The sequence below is a fragment of the Schistocerca piceifrons genome, chromosome X (assembly GCF_021461385.2).
Source record: "Schistocerca piceifrons isolate TAMUIC-IGC-003096 chromosome X, iqSchPice1.1, whole genome shotgun sequence".
Classification (NCBI taxonomy): Eukaryota; Metazoa; Arthropoda; class Insecta; order Orthoptera; family Acrididae; genus Schistocerca; species Schistocerca piceifrons.
In genome coordinates this window covers 805,749,047-805,759,768 of record NC_060149.1, presented here as the reverse complement: position 1 = coordinate 805,759,768, position 10,722 = coordinate 805,749,047, and the positions used below count along the sequence as shown (strand labels likewise).

General features: G+C 46.3%; 1 non-coding gene across 1 annotated transcript; it reads left to right on the top strand.

Moving 5' to 3' along the window:
• The first annotated feature begins 10,445 nt into the window (after window positions 1-10,445).
• On the top strand, window positions 10,446-10,520 carry Trnal-caa. Its single transcript has one exon. It is a non-coding gene; the product is annotated as a tRNA-Leu (tRNA).
• The last annotated feature ends 202 nt before the right edge of the window (window positions 10,521-10,722 follow it).

Genomic DNA, 10,722 nt, shown 5'->3' with positions numbered 1-10,722 from the left:
GGATGTGACCTGTAATTGTTATGTTCCTGTTTTCGCGTCCCGCGACTGTCTGTGTCAATTTATAATTCTTGGAAGAGTCCTGAAAAGCTTCAATGTCGTCTTTGCAACGCCCTGCCAAAATAATATTTATTAAATGTTCAGGCAATTTCATTAAGCAAATGCGGATGAGTTCTGAATGGCTGTATGGGTTTGAAAGATATTGATTCTTATGCAACATGTCTTCAAAATATTTGACAAGACTGGAAAATTCAGATTGTTCAAAGTGTTTCATCATCATGATGCTATGTCTTACTCGGCCTTGTGTAGCTTCAGACCAATATGCTGAGAGGAAAGCATGATAAAATTCTCCTTCACTGTGACAATCGTGAATGACTGATTGCATTCTTTCAGCTGGTTCATTCTCTAAGTAGCCACACATAAATTCTAATCTGTGCTCTAATGACCAGTTGGGAGGAAAACAATGAGAGAATTGATGGAGCCACGCTTGTGGATGAATGTCGTTGTCAGAATTCTTAAATGTTTTAAATTTACGTGTAGTAATTAACAGCTTATAGTCAAAATGATCATGCCGGCGAGTCCCATGTCGGTCATTGTTACGTCGTTTCGGCGGTTCCATCTCAAAATTCGGTGCACCTTGCCAATTTCTTTCATAATTCCCAAAATGCGCTGTGTTATTATTTTGTGGCTGTTCCGTATTTCTATGTCCCTCTTCCCGTGTTGGGGCGCAAGTGTCCTCTGAAATACGTAATTCTTGTATTACCTGTGTCAGCTGATCTTGTACTTCCCCGATTTCTCTTTTGTACTGTGTATTGATTTGATTTTGATTTTGTTTGAATTTTCTAATTTGTTCATACTCTTCAATGTCCATGAAGGCTACAGGTCTTGTGTCTTTTAGATCATCGTCTACCTTTGCAGATAAGTTAGTGAACTGATCTGAAAGTTCTGCTACTTTATCCGATAATGAACTAATTTCCTCCGTGTGTCTTTCTGAACCAATTTTCAGAGTATCTATTGTGTCCTTTAAGTTTTCCTGAGTTTTTGCAAGTTGCGTAACCGAATCGGTAGATGCAACTGAGTCAATTTTAGCCCACAAGGTTTCATGATTTTCATGAACAATGGTTTGCAGTTCTTTTATGGCTGCTTCGTGATTCTGTAATGCATTTTCATGCCGCGAAAAAATAGGTTGAACATGCTCACAAATTTGTGTTTTTACGTCATTACAGACTTTTTGACATTTCGATTCAATGTTATGTAACTCAGTAGTTAAATCTTCACGTGTTTGTTCAAGTGTGGTGTCTAACTTCCGAAGATTTTGTTCCATTGTGTGTAACTTTTGAAGATTTTGTCCCATTTGTTTCTGATTTTGCTCAAGCGTTGTGTCTAACTTTTGTAGCCTTTGTCCCATTTGTTGCATTAACTGTAATAACAGTGCACTGGTGTCTGAAACATGTTCCTCAGTGCTGTTCGGCAGTGCATTTGAACCGGTAATATTCGCATGTTGAAAAGCAGAAAATGTGTCTTGATTTATTTGAGAAAACGGCGAGGACGCAAAACCTGAATCTACAGTATTTGCAAGTTGTGTCCTGTCATTTCGGAATCCTGAGGCGAGCTGTTGCCGACCGATCGATCGATAATGCTTCCCTGTTCACTAATTGTTTCACTGCCTAGACCATTATTTGCAGCCCGCTCCATTTCCCTATGCACAGTTACCAAATTACTACTTTGAACATTAGTTAATTGATTACATGGTGGCGCTAACACACTGCTTTCGTCTTCACTGTCATCTCTCAGTTTACTTTGGAGCCTAGTATTACGTTTTTCACACGCCATTATTGTCACAATATTTCACACGACAACACAGAAAAAGCACAATTTGAAGAGCAAAATAAGAAAACACATTAACATAGCAATGGAAATAATGTCTACTTAATTGCAAGCGCAGCTGCCAAATACTTGGTGCAAATCTACATGCATGCCACAACTGTTTTACTGTACAAGAATGAATGACTGCAACTACAAAGGAGATTCTCTCTACAATTACGCGCTAGCAATAAACAAAGACTGCACTAATTGCACAAACTACAAGAAAAAAATCAGAAGATTCCAGTGAGGTATCATCGGCTAAGGGTCGACATATGAAACGTCCCCTTAGAACAATTATACATGACTGTGCTTAAACTGACACACAATATTTTTTTGCGCAACGCAATCTGACTTTTAATAATCCCTACAAAAGAAAGGCCCTGACTACCAATAACCTATACCTTTCATGAATCACTTACCTCACAAAAATCTTCATTACTCGAACTACTGCAATACAGCGGGCGCCAATACTGCCAGCTAAATAAAAGATTCTAACTACTGAAGGCACTAACTATTGATAGGCATAGTTAGCAAATGAAAGATTTTGATGGAGAACAAACAATGTATTTACCTTAATAGTGTTCAAAAAGTCATTATATATATATATATATATATATATATATATATATATATATATATATATATATATATATATATATACATATATATATATACCAATTCATGACATCCATTCTTACAAATGTACTGTTTCTAATGGACACACGTCCAGATCATCCGCTCTCAAAAATCCGCCATCCCACTTCCCCACATCCACCACTGCTGGCGGCTCACCTCCAACTGCGCAACGCTACGCGCTGTTAACATCCAGCTGCCCAACGCTAGAATGGCGAGTATTACAACAATGCCAACCAGCCACAGACTGCACACAGCGCAGCCAGTGATTTTCATACAGAGCGCTAAGAAAACCTAAACAGCCTACTTACAACATCACCAGTGCAGACATTACCACTGCAGACACGACCAGAGCAGACACGACGATGCGACAGTTCCTCGAAGGATCGAGATTTGATTCAGACTGGACGCAACTGGTAAACCGAGAATTTTTTGTTTAGTTTAAATGCTCTATAAAATGTAGAAAAGCGACAAATTTGAAGAGTAAAACCGAAAGCTACACTACTGGCCATAAAAATTGCTGCACCAAGAAGAAATGCAGCCGGACGGAGTGGCCGTGCGGTTCTAGGCGCTACAGTTTGGAACCGCGTGACCGCTACGGTCACAGGTTCGCATCCTCCCTCGGGCATGGATGTGTGTGATGTCCTTAGGTTAGTTAGGTTTAAGTAGTTCTAAGTTCTAGGGGACTGATGACCACAGCAGTTAAGTCCCATAGTGCTCAGAACCATTTGAACCATTTGAAGAAATGCAAATGATAAACGGGTATTCATTGGACAAATATATTATACTAGAAATGACATGTAATTACGTTTTCACGCAATTTGGGTGTATAGATACTGAGAAATCAGTACCCAGAAAAACCGCCTCTAGCCGTAATAACGGCCTTGATATGCCTGAGCATTGAGTCAGACAGACCTTTGGATGGCGTGTACAGGTACAGCTGCCCATGCAGCTTCGACAAGATACCACAGTTCATGAAGAGTAGTGACTGGCGTATTGTGACGAGCCAGTTGCTCGGCCACCATTGACCAGACGTTTTCAGTTGGTGAGAGATCCGGAGAATGTGCTGTCCAGGGTAACAGTCGAACATTTTCTGTATCCAGAAAGGCCCGTACAGGACCTGCAACATGCGGTCGTGCATTATCCTGCTGAAATGTAGGGTTTCGCAGGGATCGAATGAAGGGTAGAGCCACGAGTCGTAACACATCTGAAATGTAATGTCCACTGTTCAAAGTGCCGTCAATGCGAACAAGAGGTGACCGAGACGTGCAACCGATGGCACCCCATACCATCACGTCGGGTGATACGCCAGTATGGCGATGACGAATACACGCTTCCAATGTGCGTTCACCGCGACGTCGCCAAACACGGATGCGACCATCATGATGCTGTAAACAGAACCTGGATTCATCCGAAAAAATGACGTTTTGCCATTCGTGCACCCAGGTTCGTCGTTGAGTACACCATCGCAGGCGCTCCTGTCTGTGATGCAGCGTCAAGGGTAACCGCAGGCAAGGACTCCGAGCTGATAGTCCATGCTGCTGCAAACGTCGTCGAACTGTTCGTGCAGATGGTTGTTGTCTTGCAAACGTCCCCATCTGTTGACTAAGGGATCGAGACGTGGCTGCACGATCCGCAACAGCTATGCGGATAAGATGCCTGTCATCTCGACTGCCGGAGATACGAGGCTGTCGGTTAAATTTCGCGTCTGTAGTACGTCATCTTCGTGGTGTAGCAATTTTAATGGCCAGTAGTGTATTTTTGTGTAAGTGTAGGCTTCCATGCTCTACAGTCCTGATGAAAGGCTCTCGGGTTTCCAGTCGACGACATTTCGCGATATTTCGACAAATGTTATACCCTTCAGCTCGCCAGCTGTAATCCCGAGAGACTTCAAGATTTCAAGCTCTTTTTGGCCGTTTGTGTGATCATTGCTCTTTCCACACAGCCGAACGAGCAGGGAGGCGGTGGACTGTGCCTACACAAGATTGGGAAGACCGGGTTCTACAGGATATTCAGACGAGCCCTAGCACATGCTCCAGGCAAGTCGTCCGTCAATATGCTTCAAGCCAAAGTACGATTATATGTATCCTGCATGACAATCGATACTATTCCTACCACCTTCAATCCCAAGGGGGCCACTTTTGAATATCTGTTGTAACGTGGATACGATGCCGCTCTGTACTGCGTTCCGGGACGATCTGTTGTTGTCGGACGCACACCGCCCTTTTCTGGAAACATGTTCATAGGACTTTTTTTCTTCGTTTCCAGTCAGGAACCCGACCCTGCAATTTGTCGGTTTTACTAATGTTCACATTGATCCAACCCAAGAAAAGCTCATCTGGGAAAAGCATAAATACGTGAGAGACAAAGTACACTACTGGCCATTAAAATTGCTACACCACGAACATGACATGCTACAGAAACGAAATTTAACTGACAGGAAGAAGATGCTGTGATATGCAAATGATTATCTTTTCTGAGAATTCACACAAGGTTGACGCCGGTGGCGACACCTACAACGTGCTGACATGAGGAATGTTTCCAACCGATTTCTCATACACAAACAGCAGTTGACCGGCGTTGCCTGGTGAAACGTTGTTGAGATGCCTCGTGTAAGGAGGAGAAATGCGTACCATCACGTTTCCGACTTTGATAAAGGTCGGATTGTAGCCTACCGCGATTGCGGTTTATCGTATCGCGACATTGCTGCTCGCGTTGCTCGAGATACAATGACTGTTAGCAGAATATGGAATTGGTGGGTTCAGGAGGGTAATACAGAACACCGTGCTGGATCCCAATGGCCTCGTATCACCAGCAGTCGAGATGACAGGCATCTTATCCGCATGGCTGTAACGGATCGTGCAGCCACGTCTCGATCCCTGAGTCAACAGATGGCGACGTTGGCAAGACAACAACCATCTGCACGAACAGTTCGATGACGTTTGCAGCAGCATGGGCTATCAGCTCGGAGACCATGGCTGCGGTTACCCTTGACGCTGCATCACAGACTGGAGCGCCGGCGATGGTGTACTCAACGACGAACCTGGGTGCACGAATGGCAAAACGTCATTTTTTCGGATGAATCCAGGTTCTGTTTACTGCATCATGATGGTCGCATCCGTGTTTGGCGACATCGCGGTGAACGCACATTGGAAGCGTGTATTCGGCATCGCCATACAGTCGTATCACCCGGCGTAATGGTATGGGGTGCCATTGGTTACACGACTCGGTCACCTCTTGTTCGCATTGACGGCACTTCGAACAGTGGACATTACATTTCAGATGTGTTACGACCCGTGGTTCTACCCTTCATTCGATTCCTGTGAAACCCTACATTTCAGTAGGATAATGCACGACCGCATGTTGTAGATCCTATACGGGTCTTTCTGGATACAGAAAATGTTCGACTGCTGCCCTGGCCAGCACATTCTCCAGATCTCTCACCAATTGAAAACGTCTGGTTAATTGCGGCCGAGCAACTGGCTCGTCACAATACGGCAGTCACTACTCTTGATGAACTGTGGTATCGTGTTGAAGCTGCATGGGCTGCTGTACCCGTACACGCCATCCAAGCTCTGTTTGACTCGATGTCCAGGCGGTTCGAGGCCGTTATTACGGCCAGAGGTGGTTGTTCTGGGTACTGATTTCTCAGGATCTATGCACCCAAATTGCATGAAAACGTAATCACATGTCAGCTCTAGTATAATATATTTGTCCAATGAATACCCGTTTATCATCTGCATTTCTTCTTGGTTTAGCAATTTTAATGGCCAGTAGTGCAGATAGTCGTTTTCCCTCGCTCTATTTGCGAGTGGAGCAGGAAAGGAAATGACAGGGAATGGTACAGGGTACCCTTCGCTACGCGCCGTACGGTGGCTCGCGGAGTATCTATCGAGACCGCGGCATAGGCTGAGAAACAGGCGGCACCGGCTGCGGTAGAGGAGCCAGCGGCGGAGGCGTCGGCTTCTACAGCGGGGGGAGTCCGGGTCCCACCGTGGCACCCGACAGCTGACGGGGGCACCCACAGCAGAGGAGACAGTTGTGAAGGAATCGGCTGCGGCGGTGAAGAAGGTGAGGGCACCGCCCGTGCTGGAGGAGACGGCCCGACAGACGGAGGACGTGGAGGCGGCGGAGGCGCTGCCGTTTCGCAGCCGCCCACGCGAGGCCGTAGCTGGTCGAACAGTCGCGTCGTTATCCCCTCAGCGGTGCAGACGACTCAGAGGCGTCGGCCGCGGTGACTATCGGTGATCACCGGCGCCTTATTCGGTCGGCGGCCAAAACAGCGAGCACAGGCAACTGTGTCAGGGCAGAAACGTTGCGGCGCCGTTGTCAGCGGATGTCCTGGCGTCGGCTGAAACATACAGGGCCACAGTTATTGAACGATATGAAATAAAACCGACATAACTTCTGAACTGTGTGCGTTAGGACGTTCAAGCTGCACAGCTGGCCGTGGGGCTAATGGGAATTAGTATGCGCATGGGCAAGCGCCTTGTTTTTGCAGCCCACTTTCATTTGGATAGATTCGTCAATAAGCAGGGAAGCGTCCTGGGACCTCTGCTGTTCCTGATCTATACAAATGACCTGGGTGACAATCTGAGCAGTTTTCTTAGTTTGTTCGCAGATGGTTCAAATGGCTCTGAGCACTATGGGACTTAACATCTATGGTCATCAGTCCCCTAGAACTTAGAACTACTTAAACCTAAATAACCTAAGGACATCACACACATCCATTCCCGAGGCAGGATTCGAACCTGCGACCGTAGCAGTCGCGCGGCTCCGGACTGAGCGCCTAGAACCGCTAGACCACAGCGGCCGGCTGTTCGCAGATGATGCTGTAATTTGCCGTCTAGTAAGGTCATCCGAAGACCAGTATCAGTTGCAAAGCGATTTAGAAAAGATTGCTGTATGGTGTGGCAGGTAGCAGTTGACGCTAAATAACGAAAAGTGTGAGGTGATCCACATGAGTTCCAAAAGAAATCCGTTGGAATTCGATTACTCGATAAATAGTACAATTCTCAAGACTGTCAATTCAACTCAGTACTTGGGTGTAAAAATTACGAACAACTTCAGTTGGAAAGACCACATGGATAATACTGTGGAGAAGGCGAGCCAAAGGTTGCGTTTCATTGGCAGGACACTTAGAAGATGCAACAAGTCCACTAAAGAGACAGCTTACGCTACACTCGTTCGTCCCCTGTTAGAATATTGCTGCGCGGTGTGGGATCCTTACCAGGTGGGATTGACGGAGGACATCGAAAGGGTGCAAAAAAGGGCAGCTCGTTTTGTATTATCACGTAATAGGGGAGAGAGTGAGGCAGATATGATACGCGAGTTGGGATGCAAGTCATTAAAGCAAAGACGTTTTTCGTCGCGGCGAGATCTATTTACGAAATTTCAATCACCAACTTTCTCTTCCGAATGTGAAAATATTTTGTTGAGCCCAACGTACATAGGTAGGAATGATCATCAAAATAAAATAAGAGAAATCAGAGCTCGGTGTTCGTTTGTCCCGCGCGCTGTTCGGGAGTGGAATGGTAGGGGGGTAGTATGATTGTGGTTCGATGAACCCTCTGTCCAGCACTTGAATTTGAATTGCAGAGTAATCATGTAGATGTAGAAGCAAAATTGGCGCATTTGGGGGATGGAGAATCCGCATTTCGCGATCGAGAAGTCTCTTCACCCTCAACAGGTGACTGTGGTGTGCAATGTCCAGTCACGGATTAGGCGTTGCTATATCTCTTGATGGCACGGAGATTACTGAACGCTGCGTGAAGGTTTTGGAAGATGATTTCATCCCCATTATCCAAAGTGAAGCTGATTTCGACAGGATGTGGTTCATCCAAAACGGGGCTCGACCACATCGAAGCAGGAGAGTGTTTGACGTCCTGGAGAAGCACTTTGGGTGCCGCATTCTGGCTCTGGGAAACCCAGAGAAAACTGGCATGGGCCTCGATTGGTCGCCCTATTCTCCGAATCTCATCACATGCAACTCCTTTTTGGGGGGGCTATATTGGCTGTATTAAGGACAAGGTGTACAGCAATAACCCCAAAACCATTGCTGAGCTAAAAACAGCCATTCAGGATGTCATCGACAGCATCGATATTCCGGAACAGCGCTGCTGCTACGGTCGCAGGTTCAAATCCTGCCTCTGGCATGGATGTGTGTGAGGTCCTTAGGTTAGCTAGGTTGAAGTAGTTCTAAGTCTAGGGGACTGATGACCTCAGATGTTAAGTCCCATAGTGCTTAGAGCCATTTGTGCCATCGATGTTCCACCGTTTCAGCGGGTCATGCAGAATTTCGCTGTTTGTTTTTGCGCCACATCATCGCTAAATCGCTAATGATGACAGGCATATCGAACATGTCATAACCTAAAACCGAATTTGAATAAAGTCTGCGCACGTCGTAGTTTGTAACTAATTTACGTTTTTTTCATACAGTTCAATAATTGTTACCCTGTATGTAGCAGTGTTCAGGGCTGACGGTCGTGCAACAACTCTGCCGGACTCTTTATCTCCAACGGGGGTAGACCTGCAAGAACTCAGGAACCGGTGAATGTATTTTTTCACCTGAGTGTTAAATGTTCGTTCTAGTCGTTCTGCTACACCCTGTGGCGCATAGCGTCCACTACAGTGGACAGCTGTTAATGGTCGCTTTTTTGGCATTTTCAATCAGTCCTGAGGCTACAAATGCACACAGTTCACTGCAGTGGGCACTCCCTACTGGTGTTGTGTCCTGCATGCATTTTCAGCCTCATGACTGATTGAAAACGCCAGAAAATTGACCATTATAAGTCGTCCACTGCAGTGAAATTCATGCACCACAGAGTTAGGGATGGAAACGAGGAGCCGTGACATGGCGAATATCACTATTTTTACAAAAATCTACAAAAGTCTGACATATGAACTGGAGGCCGTTGATAGTAGCTAACGAATACGGAAGACCTACCACTGCAAAAATTTTTGACAGATATGATATTGTTGTCGCCATAGAAGTAGACAGACAACTCATCACATACAGAAACTTACAATATGCATCAATTTCAACAAGCCAGTAGAAATTAAAAATATGTCCCGAAAAATCTACATGAAGTTGAAACTTCCTGGCAGATTAAAACTGTGTGCCCGACCGAGACTCGAACTCGGGACCTTTGCCTTTCGCGGGCAAGTGCTCTACCAACTGACCTACCGAAGTACGACTCACGCCCGGTTCTCACAGCTTTACTTCTGCCAGTACCTCGTCTCCTACCTTCCAAACTTTACAGAAGCTCTCCTGCGAAACTTGCAGAACTAGCACTCCTGAAAGAAAGGATATTGCGGAGACATGGCTTAGCCACAGCCTGGGGTATGTTTCCAGAATGAGATTTTCACTCTGCAGCGGAGTGTGCGCTGATATGAAACTTCCTGGCAGATTAAAACTGTGTGCCCGACCGAGACTGGAACTCGGGACCTTTGCCTTTTGCGGGCAAGTGCTCTACCAACTGAGCTACCCAAGCACGACTCACGCCCGGTTCTCACAGCTTTACTTCTGCCAGTACCTCGTCTCCTACCTTCCAAACTTTACAGAAGCTCTCCTGCGAAACTTGCAGAACTAGCACTCCTGAAAGAAAGGATATTGCGGAGACATGGCTTAGCCACAGCCTGGGGGATGTTTCCAGAATGAGATTTTCACTCTGCAGCGGAGTGTGCGCTGATATGAAACTTCCTGGCAGATTAAAACTGTGTGCCCGACCGAGACTCGAACTCGGGACCTTTGCCTTTCGCGGGCAAGTGCTCTACCAACTGAGCTACCGAAGCACGACTCACGCCCGGGTCACACAGCTTTACTTCTGCCAGTAGCTCGTCTCCTACCTTCCAAACTTTACAGAAGCTCTGTAAAGCTTCTGTAAAGATTGGAAGGTAGGAGACGAGGTACTGGCAGAAGTAAAGCTGTGAGAACCGGGCGTGAGTCGTGCTTCGGTAGCTCAGTTGGTAGAGCACTTGCCCGCAAAAGGCAAAGGCCCCGAGTTCGAGTCTCGGTCGGGCACACAGTTTTAATCTGCCAGGAAGTTTCATATCAGCGCACACTCCGCTGCAGAGTGAAAATCTCATTCTACATGAAGTTGTTCCCAAGGCCACAGTGGAACTGGACACGGTGACGAAGATGCACGGGGGGGAAGGGGGGGGGGTGCCTGATGGGTGGCACACAAGGGGCAGGCTGCAGCAACTCGCGCTATTTCCCCGTCAATG